This window comes from Anomaloglossus baeobatrachus, chromosome 4 (assembly GCF_048569485.1).
Source record: "Anomaloglossus baeobatrachus isolate aAnoBae1 chromosome 4, aAnoBae1.hap1, whole genome shotgun sequence".
NCBI classification, from domain to species: Eukaryota; Metazoa; Chordata; class Amphibia; order Anura; family Aromobatidae; genus Anomaloglossus; species Anomaloglossus baeobatrachus.
In genome coordinates, this window is record NC_134356.1 from 469,910,663 (window position 1) to 469,931,356 (window position 20,694).

The window sequence follows — 20,694 nt, forward strand, 5'->3', positions numbered from 1 at the left end:
GATGTGCGTCACCAATTCCGTGACCCCAACGAGTTCGCATTAGCGATGTCGTAGCGTGTAAAGCCCCCTTAACTCTTGCTTGCCTGACTATGAATGAGCACACAGCAGATCGACGCATGGGTCTGCCTGAGTTAATCATAAACACCAGAGAAACCATCGGACAGAGTGTAAAGGGGGCTTTACATGCTGCGACATCGCTACCGATAAATCGTTGGGGTTACGTCGTTAGTGACGCACATCTGGTGTCGGTAGCGACATCACAGTGTGTGACACCAAGGAGCGACGATCAACGATCGCAAAATCCTTCAAAAATGGTGATTGTTGATACGTTGCTCCTTTCCTTAACATCGCTGTTGCCACAGGTACGATGTTGTTCGTCGTTCCTGTGGCATCACACATTGCTATGTGTGACACCGCAGGAACGAGGAACATCTCCTTACCTGTGTCCACCAGCAATGCGGAACGAACGCACCTCCCCCTCGAGGGAGGGATTTTTCGGCAGTCACAGCGACGTCGCTGACAAGGTATGTGCGTGTGACGCTGCCGTAGCAATAATGTTCGCTACGGCAGCGAGCAACAAATGTCGCATGAACGACGGGGGCGGGTGCTATCGCGCCCGACATCGCTAGCAATCGCTAGCGATGTCGCAGCGTGTAAAGCACCCTTAAGGCTCTGCAATATTAACAGAGCCTGACGTCGCCATGACAGTCGGTGAGTTTCATGCAAAACTCCGTGTGACAATATCAATGCATTTGATGCTCCCAAGTAGAATAATATAATAGGTAGACACTATGTTATGGGGGACTGGCGAATTAGGATAAAGGTGGTGAATATCCCAATTGCTATTGTCGGGGTCCACTGTGCTCCAAGATGGTAAAGGAGCTGCTGGCAACCCATAGGTCAGGCGGATAATACAGAGCTGGGTGGCTCCGAAATAATATGAACCTGATCCAAGTTAGGCGTCACTTGGACCAGGACTATTGTGAACCCTCTTCATGCCACAGGATCCACACACCCAGACCAGGAACTCCCCTGTTAATGTCACAGGGGTCTTGGGGTACACTGCCCGTGTGCGTAGGGGGCCCACTGGGACAGTATGCGCGGTAACTGCAGCCCAGTTAACTCCACTGGGCTGCTACAAAAGGACTGGAATGATAGAAGGGAAATGCGGCGCCTACCCCTAACGAGCCGAGTCACGAATCTTGGCATTACAGGCACCAGACACCTAACCCTGCCTACCACTTCCAGAACTAATGGCTGTAGCCGCAAAGTGTCTCTATACATGTCACAGAGAAAGAGCATGTGAAGACTGCATACCATGATGCGGTCTTTTAACACGTAGGGTCCACCCCAAACACAGTGTGAACCACAATGGTGCGTTCCAACGGCCTATCTGGAACCGCCACGTCACTGATGACACAATGGCAGCACCGCCCCAAACACCCTACCAGTCATCGTCTGATGACCAATGGTGGGGTGCCAGGTCATAGGGGTGGGCCTCCGTGAGCCAGTCCAGAGTGGCCACATCATCAGGACACCTGACGCTATTGTAACGCCCTGGGCTATCAGGTCGTCACAGGGTATTGTGCAATCTGCCCTTCTGTGCAGTATCCAACCCTCCTTGATTACGGGTCCTGGTCCTTTGGTGTTGCTAACAGCTTAGCCAGTCAAAATCCTAGGAACACTTTGCACCATACCCACAAGACACACCATTGGGGGGCCTGAAGGGAATAGGGCCGCCCATATGGGGGTTAGTAGGGGAAAGTGACAACATGAAAGAGGAGTGGCTGAGTTGTGTGGTGACTCTCAAGAGGAGAGGTCACAGGATAGGAGCTGGTCTCCTTCATTATTAGGTGGCAGACGTTGGTCTGGGCATGGTAGGAGCTGGAACCCCTGTCGCAGGGGATCGTGTCAAGGGGCACGGATTGCTGAGGAGGGCAGCCGATGGCCTTGAGCCATCTCCGGGCAGGGGCCAGGGCACGACAGGGTACGCGGACCCTAGTAAGTAGCTTCAAGCGTCCTGGTAATTTACCCGACGGGGGTGAAGCCTTCAAGATTCATCCCTCACCTGCTCCAAAGTCGGGGTACTAATGCACCGATGGGATAGGACTTTCCCTGACACAGTCCACAGAAATCCCGAGCATGAACTCTGAGAGCAAGCTCACTTCGTTACCCATATGGGTGAGCGGGACCCGACTAGTTCCACACTACAGGGTCCAAACAGTGAACAAGGTGCCACGGAAAAGGCCCCAAGCTAACAAGCAACACCAAGGGCACGGACCCAGAGTGCTCCCTCCTTGCTGCAGCGGTGCTCAGAATTCTGGTTCACAAGCTGTCGGTGTCAATATTCTTGGACTAAGTACGTGTCGCGGGCGGAGGGGCTGCGCTCGCTATGCTCGGGTCCGCGGCTGCTGCTCGGTAGCTCGAGCGGTGGGCCGGACCCGGGGACTCGAGCAGCGCTCCTCACCAACAAGTGAAAAGGGGGTGGTTTGTTTTGGGAGATAGTTCGTGACGCCACCCACGGGTCGTGATGATGATGGGCACCACCGCTGCTGGTGACGGGGATCCCGGGAGCGATGGTAGGGAGCAGCTAGGATGTTGTTTCCCCCTCCGTGGGTAGGGCTTGGTGATCCCGGGGCCCGGTGGTGATACGGTGAGGCTGGATGGCTGGGGTGCAGGGTTGCAGTGGCAGCGCGGTGCCGGATGGCACTGTGGTACTCACTACAGGTACAAATTCACAGAGTCTCTGGTAAACCAAACGGCTGGATGGACGGGTCCTGCAGCCGGCTGCAGTGTCTTTGCTCTCCCCGGACAGGTTGATGGTGGCTGTCTTTCCCTGCACCTGTGTATGTATGTGTTGACTCCGATGGCTTCCCAACGGTAGTCCGCTCCCCGGCATATAGGTACCGGAGGAGCCCGTTTTGCCCGCAGGCGCTGGCCCTTGGATTTCTAGCCTATGGCGGTGGCTGTGTATCCTGACGTTGTGGACTGTTGCCTTCTGTCGGGTCTTGGGTGTTTGGAAACCCCTGGGGTTCCGGTCACTTTCGGATTTGACCGTTGTCGGCAGCTCCAAGCCTAGTCGGGGTCCGATGGCCCTGCCTTTGTGCTTAGCTTCACTGCACTCCCCGGTTTGGTACCGGCGGGCCACCACCCGACCCCGGTCCTACGGTTCCGCAGAGATCCACTAACTCCTGCAGACGGCCACCACCGTCTGCCAACCTTGCTGACAGTGCCTGGGCTCCTACCCAGACACTAACAGGTTCTGTCCTCTCACTTTCACCTCCAAACTTAATCTGTCACTTTTCCCGCCTCCAGGCCTGTGAACTCCTCGGTGAGTGGAGCCAACCACCTGGCTCTGCCCCACCTGGTGTGGACATCAGACCCTGGAGGGAGGCAACAAGGGTTTTTGTTTGACTGGTGTGAACTGTCCAGGGGACGGTATGTGTGATGTTATGTTTGTGGCTACCTGGCTAGTCCAGGGCGCCACATTCCCCCTTGGTGAAATGCAGACCGTCCACGGGCTGCCCGTCCATCACCGGTTTTATTTTTCTGCAAAATATAAATTATCATGGAAAACAGTCAAACATAAGTATACTTTTCATTCTTCCCTTACGGGAGGCTCGGCACTTTAACGTTGCAAAACATATAAAAACATTTTTAATAATAACGGATGGGTTCATGTTCCTCCGCTTCCCCACCCAAGTGACCTATACCTTGATGCTGCCCCTAAGAAATGGGCAGCACCCCTCTTCCCCAGTCCGGAAGCAGGAACTCGGTTCCAAGTCACCCAAGCGGGAACGGGTATGGTGTCTCGCACCCGGCTGTCATTTCAGGGGACCCCACATCCAGGGGGACCCCTGACCCCCGGAGGATGGTCACCGGTCCTGGTGGTGGCCGGGCCCCAGCCTACTCTGCTGCGGGCCATTCCTCCAATCTACCTGTCCGGAGGCAGTAACGGAACACAGCCCAGCAAATTATTTACAAGACCACAAGTTCGTGGTTGGCCTGTAAGTTCTCGGCCTTGTCTCTTAAGGGGCTAGTGGAAACACATAAGGTCCCTACGGGGACAAATTTTCTTCTTTTTCGGACGGTAAAATCAACTGGTTGGAAATCAGGTTACAAACTCGGATGATTAATGTTCATTCATTCAGTTATTCACACAATCAACATGCTGCACCCCTATATGGTAGTTTCCCTATACCTAAGCAAGGGCCTACCTAGGTTGGGGCGTGTGGACCTTCTGGGCCCAATGTCATTAGTAGCGGGCGATGGGACAGAGGAGACAACCGGTTCCTCTTCCCGTATGTCGTGTATGGCAGGTGGAGAACTACGGGGGCTTGGTATAGGTGCATCCCTGGGCACTGGCGGTTATTTCCGTTTCAATTTCTTCCACGGGTTGTGGGAACATTATCACTGGAACAATCACCGCACCGTTCTGCATAGGCCAGTCTGCTGGAAACTCACCCATCACTGTGTGGATCACCTCTTTTTCTCTCTCCCCGTTCGGTATGGGAACCGGGACTTCGTTCGCCAACCTCAGTGGGGATGGGCACCTCTTCAGGTGGTCCCTGGAAACTGTAGCCGAGGTCTTCCCCTGGTCGCGGCTAATTAGATAAGTCTTCTCATTCTCCCATTTGGTGGGCTGTATGATGTACGGGGTCTTCTCCCACTGATCATCAGGCTTATGGGTTCTTCTCTTCCGTTTCAGCACTACATCTCCGGGCCCAAAGGGAACGGCTGGAGCCCGCCTGTTGAACCACTGTTCTTGTTTTTCTCGGCTCTGACACAGATTCTTTTCCACATATTCTTGGATCTGTGGGTACTGCGCTTGCCGCCGGGTATCCCAGTCTGCAGTCGAAGGGAGGGCCTCTGGAACTTCCAGGTCCATTTCCAGGTCCACCGGCAGCCGAACCAGTCAGGCTCGCATCAGATATGCTGGTGTGCATTTAGTAGAACCACAGGGGATGTTATTGTACATGTTTATCAGGTCAGGCAGCTTCTCCGGCCACAGGTTCCACTCTTCTAACGGTAGTGTCTTGAGGAGATCTAGAACCAGATGGTTCATCTTCTCACACATCCCATTAGTCTGGGCATGTTACGGCGTGGTCCAGATCTTCTTACAACCGTACAATTGGCAAAACTCCTGAAACACCTCTGCTTCGAAGGCCGGACCCTGGTCTGTAAGCACCCTTTCTGGGTATCCGTGCGGCCGACAAAAGTAGGCTTGAAATGCCCGAGCTGCAGTACGGCCGGTCAGATCTTTGACTGGAACAACCACCATGAATCTTGAGTAGTGGTCCACGATGGTCAAGGCATAGGTGTACCCACTTCGGCTAGGTGTGAGCTTGACGTGGTCCAAGGCGACCAACTCCAGTGGTTGATGGGTAATGATTGGTCGTAGAGGGGCCTTCTGGCTGGCTTTGTCCCTTCTTCTCAGTGTACAGGGACCACACTCTCGGCACCAGGCATCTAGAGACTCCCGCATCCCACTCCAATAGAACCGCTCTCTCAACAGCAGCTCCAGCTTCTTCCACCCAAAGTGCCCGGCACCATCATGGTAAGCTTGTAGAACTTTGGGCACGTTAGCCTGAGGAACCACCAGCTGGCGAACCTTCTCGTGAGTCTTCGGGTTGATCAGCTCCCGATACAGCTTCCCTTCGTGCAGGTGCAGCCGGGTTCGTTCTTTCCACAGCCGCTGGGCATCAGAGGGAGCTGCAGGATCCATTCCGGAGGAGCTCTGCTCAATCATGGTCTTGACCAGCTGGACGGCAGGCGCCTGGTCTTGAGCTTCTTGCCATCCCTGACTGGGTAGCGGGTCCAGGTTCACCTGTTGCTGTTTGACATGTAGTTTGTCGACCGGTGGCCGATGGAACGCGGGCAACTCGATTTCTTCGAGGTCATCATCTTCCGACCCCCTATCCGGCAGGTGGGGCATCCGGGATAACGCGTCCGCGTTGGTGTTCTTGCGGCCGGCTCGGTACTCGATAGTGAAATCATAGTTAGACAGCCTAGCCACCCACCGTTGCTCCAGAGCGCCCAGCTTGGCCGTATCCAGATGGGTTAACGGATTGTTGTCCGTATAGGCAGTGAACTTTGCCGCCGCGAGGTAATGTCGAAACCTCTCGGTGATTGCCCACACCATGGCCAGGAACTCAAGCTTGAAGGAGCTGTAATTTTCGGGGTTCCTTTCTGTGGGCCGGAGTTTTCTGCTGGCGTAGGCGATCACCTTTTCTCTCCCGTCCTGCACCTGGGACAGGACCGCTCCCAAGCCCACATTGCTGGCATCGGTGTAGAGGACGAACGGGAGGCCGTAGTCGGGGTACGCCAGGACATCTTCGCCTGTCAAGACCGTCTTCAGCTGGTGAAAGGACTCTTCATGCTTCTCCTCCCACACCCACGGGGGTCCAGGGGCCCTGCAACCCTTGGGCTGTCCCACGAGGAGATCTTGCATAGGTGCAGCCATCTTCGAGTATCCCTTAATGAAGCGGCGATAATAGCCCACCAGGCCCAGGAACTGTCTCACCTCTCTCACTGTGGTCGGCCTCGGCCAGTCTTGGATAGCAGTGACCTTCTCGGGATCTGGGGCGACACCTTCTGCGCTCACCACGTGTCCGAGGTACTGTACCCTAGGCTTCAGTAGGTGGCACTTGGAGGGCTTCAGCTTCATCCCATACTTGGCAAGGGATGCGAACACTTCAGCCAGGTGCTCTAGGTGGGCCTCGTACGTCTGGGAGTATACGATCACATCATCTAGATACAGCAAGACAGTTTCGAAATTGAGATGTCCCAGGCAACACTCCATGAGCCGTTGGAAGGTCCCCGGGGCATTGCACAGCCCAAACGGCATGCTGTTGAACTCGCAGAGTCCCATGGGAGTGGCGAATGCAGTCTTCTCACGGTCCTCTGGTGCGACCACCACCTGCCAGTACCCGCTGGTAAGGTCAAGGGTAGAGGAGAAGTTAGCAGTTCTCAGCGCAGCTAGCGACTCTTCAATACGGGGGAGAGGATAGGCATCTTTATGCATTATCTGGTTGATCTTCCGGTAATCCACACACATTCTCATGGTGCCATCCTTCTTCACCAGCACCAGTGGGGCTGCCCAGGGACTACAACTATCCCGAATGACCCCTGCCTCCTTCATGTTCTTCAACATGTCCTTGGCACATTGATAGTGTGCTGGCAGGATGGGCCTATACCTTTCTTTGATGGGTGGATGCATGCCTGTAGGGATATGGTGTTGAACCCCTTTAATCCTCCCGAAATCTAATGGGTGCTTGCTGAAAACCTGTTCATACTCCTGTACTACTCCTGTGCTACCCTCTTTGTGATGCGTGGGTGTGGCTTCAGTGCCTACATGCAGTTCCTGGCACCACTCCTCTAACTGTTCGGGGGGTATATGGTTACTGGCAGGGGGTGCTGAGGTAGGAGGGGCGGCTTCATGAATGGTGTGAGGGTCTAGGGTAAGCAGCTTGGCAAGGGTAGCGTAAGGGGAAGCCTAACTTCTTCCTCCCCACAATTCAGCACTCTCACAGGCATTCTCCCTTTTTTGACGTCAACCACCCCTCTTGCTGCCATTACCGTGGGCCAGTGTTCAGAAGGCGTGGGCTCCACCATCGCCGGGTAGTCGTGTCCCTGTGGACCTACTGCTGCCCTGCACCAAATCATCATCTCGCATCTTGGTGGCACCACCAAGGGGCCCACATCCATCACCCTTACTCCACCAATCTCTCCACCCGTCGAATTCACTTGTTGCCGGTATAGGAGGGCCCGGATCTCACGCTGCACAGCCCTCTGTCGGCCCCCTCCTGCTGTGGTGGCCAACTGCTGCAACAAACTCAGCACCTCACTCATACAATGCTCCATCACATTAGTCCCTAGAATTACTTTTGGGTTATGGTCACTAGGTTCATTCATCACGACAATCATTCCTTGGTGTTTTAGCTCTGCACGTCCCACGGTCAGGGTCACTTGTTTGTATCCCACTTGGGTCAGGGGAAGTCCATTGGCCGCGACAAGGGTCAAGCTATCATCAGGGGGGGCAAGTTCGCCAGTACCCCAATACTGCTGGTACAATGTATATGGTATAGTGGTTACCTGTGATCCTGTGTCCAACAGGGCCATGAATGGGATGCCGTCCACCGCCAAAGGGATGATGGGGCAAGCTCCAACGTACCGGTCTCGCCAATCAGGGGGGCCATTGGTATCTACTCCTGAGGATTGGCCTTTAGCCCCAGGGGTTGCTCGTTTAACGGACATCGCCTGGAGTAGTGGCCAGGCTTGCTGCACCTGTAACAAATAGGAGGTCCATACCGCGAGTCATTGGTCCTTCTCTGCTGCATCCAGGGGACGTCCTCCAGACTGTCGGCAAGCTGGATCCTCCCTGGGGTCTTGACTCTCGTCAGAAGCTGGAGTGCGGCGAGGATCTTGGCTAGGTCTCCATCCATGCGGCGGACCTGGGCAGCCAGGTCCTCCATCATCCCGACAGGCGCTGCAGGGGCCGGTAGAGCCGGGAGAGGAGGTGCCACCGAGATGGGAGCAGTTTCAGCCGGCCATGGGGCCGCCTCTGGAGCGTCTGGTGTTGGGGCTTGCAGGGCCTTGATGGCCCGCTCTTTCAATACTGCAAAGTCCAGATTGGGGTGTTCCAGGGCCCACAGCCGTAGCTGCTTGCGGTTTCCGTGGACCCCAGCCCTTGCAAGAATGTTCCACTAGCATCTTATTGCTGTCCGCATCGTTAATAGTGTCCACCCGCTTCAGCGTACGGAGGGCTGTTTTCAGGCGCAAGGCATAGTCTCTTATATTATCCGCAGGCCGCTGTCGGCACTGATAAAACTGCATCTGCAACTCTGCTTCCGTGCGTGTCTCAAAAGCGATTTGGAGTTTCTAAAAAATGGTAGTCACTGAGGCCCGGTCCGCGTAGGTCCAGGTCTCCGTCTCCTGCTCAGCCGCGCCGGTGAGCTGCCCTAGCACTACCACCGCCCGTTGCCTGTCAGTCAAGGGGTACAAATCGAGGACCGGGCTAATCTTTTTTCGGAACACCTGCAAAGCATCAGGCTTCCCATCGTACTGCGGTAGCCAGGTAGCACCAGGCACATAGGGCAGGGAGAATGGCATTACCTGGGCGACCTCTGGACCCGTGGCCTTCCCCGCTCTGGCAGCCGGAGCACGGGCTGCCCTATTTCCATCTGCAGGCGCCACTGCGGCTGCAACCGCCACTCCTCCAATGGCTCCGTCGAGCGCAGACATCTTTTTCCCGTCCCCCTCTTGGTTCTTTCTAGCACTTCCTTCTTCTGGGGGCGGGGCTTCACTTTCGCGCCTTCCCTGCTCGGGGAAGACGCTCGAGCGGGAAATCTTTGCGCCAAAGATGGCAGAACTTCAAATTTTTCGGCCGGACACCGCCGGCGGGGACTTCAAGGCGCACTTCTACCGGTAGGTAGATCGGTTCTATCCTGTTCGTGACTCCAAGTTGTCACGGGCAGAGGGGCTGCACTCGCTACGCTCGGGTCCGCGGCTGCTGCTGCTCGGTGGCTCGAGCGGTGGGCCGGACCCGGGGACTCGAGCAGCGCTCCTCGCCCACGAGTGAAAAGGGGGTGGTTTGTTTTGGGAGATAGTTCGTGACGCCACCCACGGGTTGTGGTGATGATGGGCATCACCGCTGCTGGTGACGGGGATCCCAGGAGCGATGGTAGGGAGCAGCTAGGATGTTGTTTCCCCCTCCATGGGTAGGGGTTGGTGATCCCGGGGCCCGGTGGTGATACGAGGAGGCTGGATGGCTGGGGTGCAGGGTTGCAGGGGCAGCGCGGCGCAGTGCCGGATGGCACTGTGGTACTCACTCAGATACAAATTCACAGAGTCTCTGGTAAACCAAACGGCTGGATGGACGGGTCCCGCAGCTGGCTGCAGTGTCTTTGCTCTCCCCGGACAGGTTGATGGTGGCTGTCTTTCCCTGCACCTGTGTATGTATGTGTTGACTCCGATGGCTTCCCAACGGTAGTCCGCTCCCTGGCGTATAGGTACCAGAGGAGCCCGTTTTGCCCGCAGGTGCTGGCCCTTGGATTTCTAGCCTATGGCAGTGGCTGTGTATCCTCACGGTGTGGACTGTTGCCTTCTGTCAGGTCTTTGGTGTTAGGAAACCCCTGGGTTTCCGGTCACTTTCGGATTTGACCGTTGTCGGAGGCTCCAAGCCTAGTCGGGGTCCGATGGCCCTGCCTTTGTGCTTAGCTTCACTCCGCTCCCCGGTTCGGTACCGGCGGGCCACCGCCCGACCCTGGTCCTACGGTTCCGCAGAGATCCACTAACTCCTGCAGATGGCCACCACCGTCTGCCAACCTTGCTGACAGTGCCTGGACTCCTACCCAGACACTAACAGGTTCTATCCTCTCACTTTGAACTCCAAACTTAATCTGTCACTTTTCCCGCCTCCAGGCCTGTGAACTCCTCGGTGGGTGGGGCCAACCACCTGGCTCCGCCCCACCTGGTGTGGACATCAGACCCTGGAGGGAGGCAACAAGGGTTTTTGTTTGACTGGTGTGAACTGTCCAGGGGAGGGGGTGTGTGTGATGTTATGTTTGTGGCTACCTGGCTAGTCCAGGGCACCACATACGCAGAAAACCTTCCTTTTCCTAACGGCAACCCCACTCCTTCACCACCAACACCGGGCCCCGGGGCACAAACCCCCTACCCACGGAGGGGTTAAACACCTTGCTGCTGTACCATCGCCACTGGGCTCCCCCCTCTCCCCAACCACAGCGGTGGTATCTCACCTTACCGTGGGTGGTGTCACGAACTTCTAACTCCCCTGTACATACTCCCCTTTTCAAACTCGAGTGTCCGCACGAACCCCCGGGTCCAGAGACCCCTTGAGCCACCGCGGCTCCGGATCCGAGCAGCTCGGACGGTGGCACGGAGGCGGTACACTATCCAGCCTATCAGGGCCTGCCACCTCACGGACATGGCCAGTGAAGTCCTTACTGAACTTAGCTTCTGATGCACTAAGTGCCTGAGCATGCTCAGTAACCTGAACCACAGATCGCCTAATCCACGACATAATGTTCCAGCCTGAGCATGCTCAGTAGGCACAACACAGGATTTGGACACAGAACGAAGTCCAAGTACCTGAACAAAGAGGCTTTTCACAGCAAGTGTGGGAGCATGCTCAGTAGCATGAACTGAGGACTTAGCATCAGAAATGGCATCAGGCTGAGCACGCTCACTAGGCAAAACACTAGACTTAAGGCCCCGTCACACACAGATCTGTAGTTGCAGTGAAATTGTTCACATATTGTTCCATTTGTACACAGCCACAATTCTGGCACTGATTGTCCACAATTTCACTGCAACCACAAATTTATCTCTGTGTGTGACAGGGCCTTTAGGCTCTGGCTGGGGCAAATCAGCACGCACATGCGCCCTAGCCGCCTCTCCACATTTAGACGTGGAGGAAGAAGCAGCCAGCTGGATGACCTGAGGCACGGGCAAAAATGGCCGTCGGCGCCTAGGAGTAGCAGGAACCGCAGCAGGCTGCTTGCGGGTACGGTGGTACCGATTTGTAACACACTAATTGTTGATTTGATCTACAGTAGGTCTGGGAAGAGATACCTTAGACACACCATCTACCATCTCACCTGCCTGCCCAAATGTTGTTGAGAACATACAAGCATGTGGGATTTTCAATTTGAATCTTGTGTTCATCAAGATTTGACGTTTGATTTAAGTGTTCCCTTATTTTATTAGAACAGTGTAGCAGCTACTTACCTGTACAGGACAAGGTAGTGGAGCAATAGGCACACTATTCAGCTGCTTTCTGAAATAAAAAAAACCTGCTTAGCTCACAGTACACAATTTTCTGAGCTGTGTGGCCAGTTTGAAATAATGAAGCTTTTTTTCCCTACATGACATATATGACATAAACAAAGGTTTCTCTTCAGACATGTCTAAAGTGGTGCTTGAAAGTTTGCAAAATCTTCAGAATTGTTTATATTTCTGCAAAAATATCACTTTAACTGCATCAGATTTTCATACAAGTGCTAAAAGTAGATAAATAAAACCAAATAAAAGCAAATTAGCAAGAAATATTTGAAATTATCATTTGTAAGGAAAATTATCCAATATTCCATGTCGGTGAACCTTTATTTATAGTATCTGGTGTGACCCTTTCTGCAGCAGTAACTGCATTTAACGTGAACGACGAGCAGTTATGGGTGCATATTGCTAATCCCTGCCTAACCACCCCTGTATCTACTAGCATAGATAAAGAGATCTTTAGAAATAGTATTTCTAAGGCTATGTGCACACAGTTCATTTTTCGCGGCGTTTATTTGCGTTTTTCTGGTGCGTTTATGGCCTTAAAACAGCATGACTTTGCTTCTCCAACAAAGTCTATGAGTTTTCATTTTTGCTCTCCGCACACAACTTTTTTTTAAGGCTGCTTTCACACTACGTTTTTTTAACATGTGTCATGAATGTTTTTTTAACGCAAAAACGGATCCAGTGCAAACGCGTTTTCATTTCAATGCATTTGCAATGGACTCGCGTCAACATGCGTTCACCTGCGTTTGCGTGCGTTATAGTAAGGATCCAGCGACTTGCAGTTTTTTAACTTTTTTCAAAAACACTACTTGTAGCGTTTTTGAGCTGCGTCCAAATACTGCAAATTGCTGGATCCTGACTAAACAGCATGCAAACACATGTGAACGCTGGCATGCTGATAGACAGGATCCTGCTTGCTCTACTGAGCATGCACAGAAACCAGCCTCGCATGATCAGTACCTCTCTCCCCCTCCCTCTCTCCACCGCCTGAGTAGCTGCGGAGGCTCGTAACCAAGGTAAACATCGGTAACCGCGGGCTTAGTTACCCGATGTTTATCTTGGTTATGTGTGCAGGGAGCAGGCTCCTAGCAGCTGCAGACGCTCATAACCAATGTAAATATCGGGTATCCAAGCAAGTTACCCGATGTTTACCTTGGTTACGAGCCTCCGCAGCTGTTAGATGTCGGCTCCCAGTCTTTCACGTTCAGTTCCCCTCACTCCCGATCACATGACTCCAATGCCCGCCCATAAACTTAAAGTGACAGGATCCTGCAAAATAACACATGCATTTGTTTGCATGCTTTTTTTGCAGTAAAAGCAGGATCCGCTTTTACAGCAAAGAAAACGTTCATGACGCATGCTTAACAAACGTAGTTTGAAAGCAGCCTAAGCTGCGTTTTTGAGCTTAAAAAAATGCACATGTCAATTCTTTTCTGCATTTTTCTGTGTTTTCCCCCCCATGCAATGCATTGGAAAAACTCAGAAAAACGCAAAGATCTAAAACACAGCAAATTGCAGCCAAAAACGCACCAAAACGAGGTGAAAACGAATGCGTTTTTACTGATGTATTTTTTTGCGCGTTTTTGCCGCGAGTGCGTTTCTATGCGTTTTTGTGCGTTTTTAGTGGCCAAAAACGCACAAAAATGCAGCATCAAAAAACGCAGCATGTGCACATAGCCTAAAGCTCCTCTATGATATGCTAATGAGCACAGGGTCTAGTCTCAAGGGCATTAGTTTCTGCGCTCATTCCGCCCTCTTAGGAAGGCAGCACTCCTACAGGTGCATGCTAACATGTTATTCAGTGCAGTATCACCAGCAGTGATGCGTGTACCTGTGTCCGCTAATCTGAATCCCCGCCACTTCTGGTCATGCACAGTATGAAGCCGGGTGTACGCGTCCCGGCTTCAAAGAGGTCTAGTGCGCATGACAAGAGGTAATGGACTTCTGAGCAGCAGACAGAGGTACACAGGACCCCGCTGGTGATCCCACATTGAATAGCATGTTAGGACTCCCCTGTGGGCGTGCTACCATGCTAAGTAGGCAGAATGAGTGCAGGAACTAATGCCCTTCTGACTAGCCTCTGCATATCATATACCCCCTGCCTTTATCTATGCTACTAGATACAGGAACTGTTAGAAAAGGATTAGCAATATGTACCCAGAACTGCACGTGATTCTGGGTGCATATTGCACCTGACAAGTTCCCTTTAAATATTTCTGGTAATTGTTGTCTTGAGTTCCACATCGACTTGGAAGAATTTTAGCCTATTCTTGCGCAAAAAAGAAAAAAAAAAGACTTCACTTCTGTTATGTTGATGGGCTTTCTACCATGAGCTGCTGACTAAACATATTGCCAGAACATTTCTATAGTATTAGGCTATGTGCGCACGCTGCGTTTTTGCCTGTTTTTGTGCATTTTTTGGGTGCAGTTTTGGTCTCAAAACTGCATGCATTTTCTTCCCCAGGAAAGGAATCTATGAGATTTCATTTTTGCTGTGCTCACTTTTAAGCTATTTTTTTGACTGTGTCTTTGTGGTGACCACAAAGATGCAGCATGTCAATTCTTTCTGTGTTTTTGCCAGCGTTTTTGAGAACTTCCAGTCAATAGATTTGACTTAAAAAATGCACTGGGCAAAAACTCTGTAAAAAAACATAGTAAAATGCAGCAAAAATACATGCAAAGGAGTGTTTTTTTGGGGCCAAAAACGTTCATCTTTGTGGTCACCACAAAGATGCAGCATGCACAGATAGTCTTAGGCTATGTCCGCACGTTGCTTTTTACCTCCTTTTTACCTGCTTTTTTGCTGCTTTTTCAACTTCAGCGTTTAATGCCAAAATGGTTGTGCTCTGCTTTTCAAGCAAAGTCTATGGGAATTTGGGTTTCTTGTCCGCACTATGCAGTTCAAACTGCAGCCTTTTTGTTGCAGAACTTTGGTCAAAAACTCAGCTTTGCAGTGCAAAACCCAAATGGCAAAAACAACTGACATGTCAGTTGTTTTTGCCATTTGGGTTTTGAACTGCAAAGCTGAGTTTTTGACCAAAGTTCTGCAACAAAAAGGCTGCAGTTTGAACTGCATAGTGCGGACAAGAAACCCAAATTCCCATAGACTATGCTTGGAAAGCGGAACACAACCATTTTGGCATTAAACGCTGCAGTTGAAAAAGCAGCAAAAAAGCAGGTAAAAAGCAGGTAAAAAGCAACGTGCGGACATAGCCTTTGGCTATGTGTCCACGTTGCTTTTTACCTGCTTTTTACCTGCTTTTTTGCTGCTTTTTCAACTGCAGCGTTTAATGGCAAAATAGATGTGCTCTGCTTTTCAAGCAAAGTCTATGGGAATTTGGGTTTCTTGTGCCCACTATGCAGTTCAAACTGCAGCCTTTTTGTGGCAGAACTTTGGACAAAAACTCAGCTTTGCAGTGCAAAACCCAAATGGCAAAAACAATTGACATGTCAATTGTTTTTGCCATTTGCGTTTTGAACTACAAAGCAGAGTTTTTGACCAAATTTCTGCTAGAAAAAGGCTGCAGTTTGAACTGCATAGTGGGCACAAGAAACCCAAATTCCCATAGACTTTGCTTGAAAAGCAGAGCACATCTATTTTGCCATTAAACGCTGCAGTTGAAAAAGCAGCAAAAAAGCAGGTAAAAAGCAACGTGGACACATAGCCTTAAGGTCAGCATATTGACTAGGCCATTCTACAACTTTATTCTTGTTTAACCATTCTTTTGTGGAATGACTTGGGTGCTTTGGGTCGTTGTCTTGCATATCTAAAGCCCCTGTCACACACAGAGATAAGTCTGCGGCAGATCTGTGGTTGCAGTGAAATTGTGGACAATCAGTGCCAGGTTTGTGGCTGTGTACAAATGGAACAATATGTCCATGATTTCACTGCAACCACAGATCTGCCAAAGATTTATCTCTATGTGTGACGGGGCCTTAACTTCTCTTGAGATTCAATTTATGGATAGATGTCTGGACATTTTGCTTTAGAATTTGCTAGTATAATTTAAAATTCCTTGGTCCTTCAATGATAACAACCTGTCCTGGCCCAGATTCAGCAAAACAGACTCAAACCATGATAACTACTATTATCATGTTTCACAGATGATTAGAGATTTTTATGCCATCATGGTGTTTGGTTCATTCCCCAAACATAACGCTTCTCATTTAAATGAGTTGATCACTACTTGTGTAGCACCTTCTCATTACCCATATTTGGCCCCATTCAAATAAAAAAAGCTTATAATTACCTTCCATCCCTGCACTATTCCAAGAGTGCTGGCACTTGCTCTCCGGGGCTCACATGAGGTTGTTACGTTAAGTGAGTCCCAAGCACCGCTAACTTCCTTTTGATTACTTATACGTTCAAAGGCGGGGACAGGGAAGCTGATGGACAATGGACGCAGGTCTTGTATGACATAACAACCTCACGTCAGCCCTGGGAGAGTGAGTGCCGACACTGCTGGAACCACACTAGCATGGGAAGTGAATATAAGCTTTTTTAGTTTATTGAGAAAAAAATTTGGGAATAAAAAGGGGTTGTCCAAGTACTATACAACCCCTTTCAGCCAAAAAGCTCTACATTAGACTCACTCATCACAATACTTTTTCCAGTAGTCTTTAAGCAGATGGACTGCAGAAGAGCAGCAATGTTCATTTTGGAAAGCAATGTCTTTCTCTTTACAATTTTTCAATGTACACCATTGTTGCTCAGTATCCATCTGTTGGAGGACTCATGAACATTAATATTAGGCCCTTGGTTACATTTTACCTTGAACACCTGTGTAATTTTGTTGACTATTAACCCCTTTATGAACAAGGCCATAACTGTAGGTCCTTGGTCATGTTGGGATAATCACTGCTGGCTGTTGCTATGAGTCGGGAGTGATCCCTGCACATGTTTGCTGATTTGAACAGCAGATATGTGTGGCTTGCAGGTGGATCCATTAACCACTAGCGCCTGTTAACCCCTTAGATTGCGCTGTCAAAATGTGACAGCGAGATTTAAATGGCTGCGGTAAGTGGCGTTCCCGGCCGCCATCGGAGGCCCCGTGACAAGATCACAGGAAGATGATGGTTGCCATGCTATCGATAGGTTATATGATTACCCCTGTCGCTATCATCACATATTTCTTGTCAGAGCCAACAGAGCGGCGGCACTGACAGGAAAGAAACATTTCTGCTAGTCAGAACTGTGCAACCCGATCAACAGAAATGCTCAGGAGATGAGACACTGCAATGATAAAGTCCCCTAGTGGGATAAGTGAAATAGAGAAAGTAAAAAAAAGTTTTTAAAAATATGAAAAAATAAAAAAAACCTAAAAGTTCAAATCATTCCCCATTTGCCCCATGGAAAATAAAAGTTAAAAAAATAATAATATAGACATATTTGGTATTGCTGCATTCAGAAATGCCCGATCTATCAAAATATAAAATCAATTAATCTGATCGGTACACGGTATGGTGAGAAAAGAATTCCAAATGCCAAAATTATGTTTTTTGGTAGCTGCAAAATTTTTAGAAAAAAGGGGCGATCAAATCATATCATGTGCACAAAAATAGTATCATTAAAAACGTTAGCTCAAGATGCAAAAAATAAGCCATCACTGAATCCCAGATCCCAAAAATTGACAACGCTACAGGTTTTTGAAAATGAGAACAAGGAGAACAACAACAGAGTGTATTGCAAAAGTAAACAATTTATTAACAAAGACTGGCACAGGAAAGGATAAGCGGCGACATCAAAGACATGTGTGTGACAAGATTGTATGGGAGATATTACAACATACAGAATAATTTCGATGGGCCACCTTGATGATGGATCGTGAAACGTATACGTCGGGGTCTCCAGGGGGACCTCTTTGCTGCCACTCACTGGCTGTGTGTGCCTTATGGGTATGCTTCCTATTTGGGTCCGCGCCCATTGCTTTTTCATTACATGCCTGACTTAGGCTCTATGTGATTGCCACCTGTTTTCGCTATGCATATGCGATTCTTATGCCCAATACAGCATTTTGCTTGTGCTATGCATATATGTGATGCCGACGCCATGTTGTTTCACTGCATCTATAGTCTATGACTTTGGTTTGATTCATACTTAATTGTATTAATACATCACCTATTTTTGTATTTTTCATGTGCACATGCGTTTCCATCCTTACACATGCCACATATTATGGGCATTATGCTTATGGCCATGGTCAATTCTGATGCATGATTTAATAGGGGGCACATAACCTGTGCTTATGATAATTTTTCCCTCCGTTATTTTGCATCTGCTTGTCCTTATATATGTGTTTCTGTCATATGCACATAATTGTTGTTACCATTTTAACAGTTACTCATCAAGGTGGCCCATCGAAATTATTCTGTATGTTGTAATATCTCCCATACAATCTTGTCACACACATGTCTTTGATGTCGCCGCTTATCCTTTCCTGTGCCAGTCTTTGTTAATAAATTGCTTACTTTTGCAATACACTCTGTTGTTGTTCTCCTTGTTCTCATATGTCTAGAGTGTGCCATGTAGGAAGGTGTATCATGTTGCCCCTCTCCTATTTATATTGTGTGGTCTTTTGCCTTCTAATAGGTTTTTGAAAATGGCACGAAAAGCACAGTTCTTTATTTGGACAAACTTCTGAATTTTTTTTAACCCCTTAGATAAAAGTAAAGGTATACATATTTAGTATCTGCGAACTTGTACCGGCGTGAGGCATCATATAGATACATCAGTTTTACCATATAGTGAATACGGTGACTAAAATATCTGAAAAACAATCGTGTAATTGCACTTTTTTGCAATTTCTCCGCACTTGGAATTTTTTTTACTGTTTTCCAGTACACTATATGGTAAAACTAATGATTTCTTTTAAAAATACAACTCATCCTCCAAAAAAAAAAAGACCTAATATGGCAAAATTGATGGAAAAATAAAAAGTTAGGGCTCTCAGAAGAGGGAGAGCAGAAAACAAAAATGAAAAATGGAAAATCGCCCAAGGGTGAAGGGGTTAAATCTCTTGCTTTTGGAGTAATATTGTCACATAGTATATAATTACAGAACCTTGGGCCCCTAGTTTGGCCCTCAGACTTGAGACCCTGCACTGTCCTTTATCCCGGAGCTATGCTTGATGGTAGCCAGGTCCGAGCCCCCAGCGTGACCCTAACTCCTGTCCGATCCCTTATCTTACTCCCCCTCTCCCGAGCCTTGAGGCGGGCCAGAAAACACAATAGCAAAATCCCACAAAAACTACACGGGCAAGGAAGAACGAAAACTTGTACACACTGCACTCAAAACACAAAGGAGAGACAATATGTGTACAGGGGAACAACAAAAAGAGAAGAAAGTAACGCACAATAGGGGAACGTACACACCAGTCACAACATACACAACACAGATCACCAGAAACAGGATCACCACAAAGACCCAAATCGCTGGAGCTTCAGCTGCATGTGTCAATTAATAACCTGAGCTCCTAGTTCCTGCTCACCAGGAATTAACTCCTGCAGGGCTGAACCCAGTGAACCTGAATCAGCCAATGCCCAGCTCTGGCTGAACAATTCAAAAGCCTCAGGTTGCTTGTCAAACTGTGTTGTGTGAACAGAGTCTGACGCCGCCATGCCACCAAGTACGTGCAAAGCCGAATATCACATGATAAATATTTGTTGGTCAGTAATTCTTGGCGAGGGTAATTATAGTCTTACATTTCTTTAATTTGTGTACAGTCTGTCGGACTGTGGACTGATGTTGTCCAAACTCTTCACAGATGGGTGTGTTATCCTTTCCAGCCTGATGAACATTAACAACTCTTCTTCATTACCAACTCTCCTTTCATAAATGTCCTGTTAAGATTAGAGATGATAGATCTCTATTATTTAACTAAAACAGGGTCAGCCACTCCCACTTGATTGTCATTCCGTTGATTGAAAACACAAGACTGGTTTTACTTTCAAAATATCTGCTAATTCTAAAGGTTAAAGGGAACCTGTCAGCAGAAATTTCGTCCAAAACCTAAAAGATTCCCCCTTTGCAGCTCCTGTGCTGCATTCTAGAAAGGTCCCTGTTATTATTGTGCCCCATGTGAGACCAAAATAAAGACTTTATAAAGTGGTACCTTTTTGTATTCAGATACTGTAAATGTGACATGGGGGCGGGCTTTCTGGCGTCCGTTATTCTGCCTCCTGGTCCTGTATGCCGCCCCCCATCGCTCCTTTCCATAGCTGATGCACCGCCCACTGCTCCAGCCATCCCCGCGCATGCCCAGTGCCAGTCTCACGGGACTGAGCAGTGTGACCGCTGGTGACGTGTGCGCAGGCAAGTGATTATGGGCGGGGCTGTGATTGTTATCAGCAAGTACCCGCCCATAATCTCGTGAGCGCGCAAACCTCACCAGCGGTCACACTGTGCTCAGGGTAGATGCTAGACTGTATGGGCTGCTTCCAGGGATGACGTCCCTTTTGTCACGTGATAGGGGCGTGTTCAAAATACTATCGTATCGTCATCCCTGGAAGCAGCCCATACAGTCTAGCATCTACACTGAGCACAGTGTGACCGCCGGTGAGGTTTGCGTGCTCACGAGATTACGGGCGGGTACTTGCTGATAACAATCACAGCCTCGCCCATAGTCACATGCCTGCGCACACGTCACCAGCGGTCACACTGCTCAGTCCCATGAGACTGGCACTGGGCATGCGCGGGGATAGCTGGAGCAGTGGGCGGTGCATCAGCTATGGAAAGGAGCGATGGGGGGCGGCATACAGGACCAGGAGGCAGAATAACGGACGCCAGAAAGCCCGCCCCCGTGTCACATTTACACTATCTGAATACAAAAAGGTACCGCTTTATAAAGTCTTTATTTTGGTCTCACATGGGGCATAATAATAACAGGGACC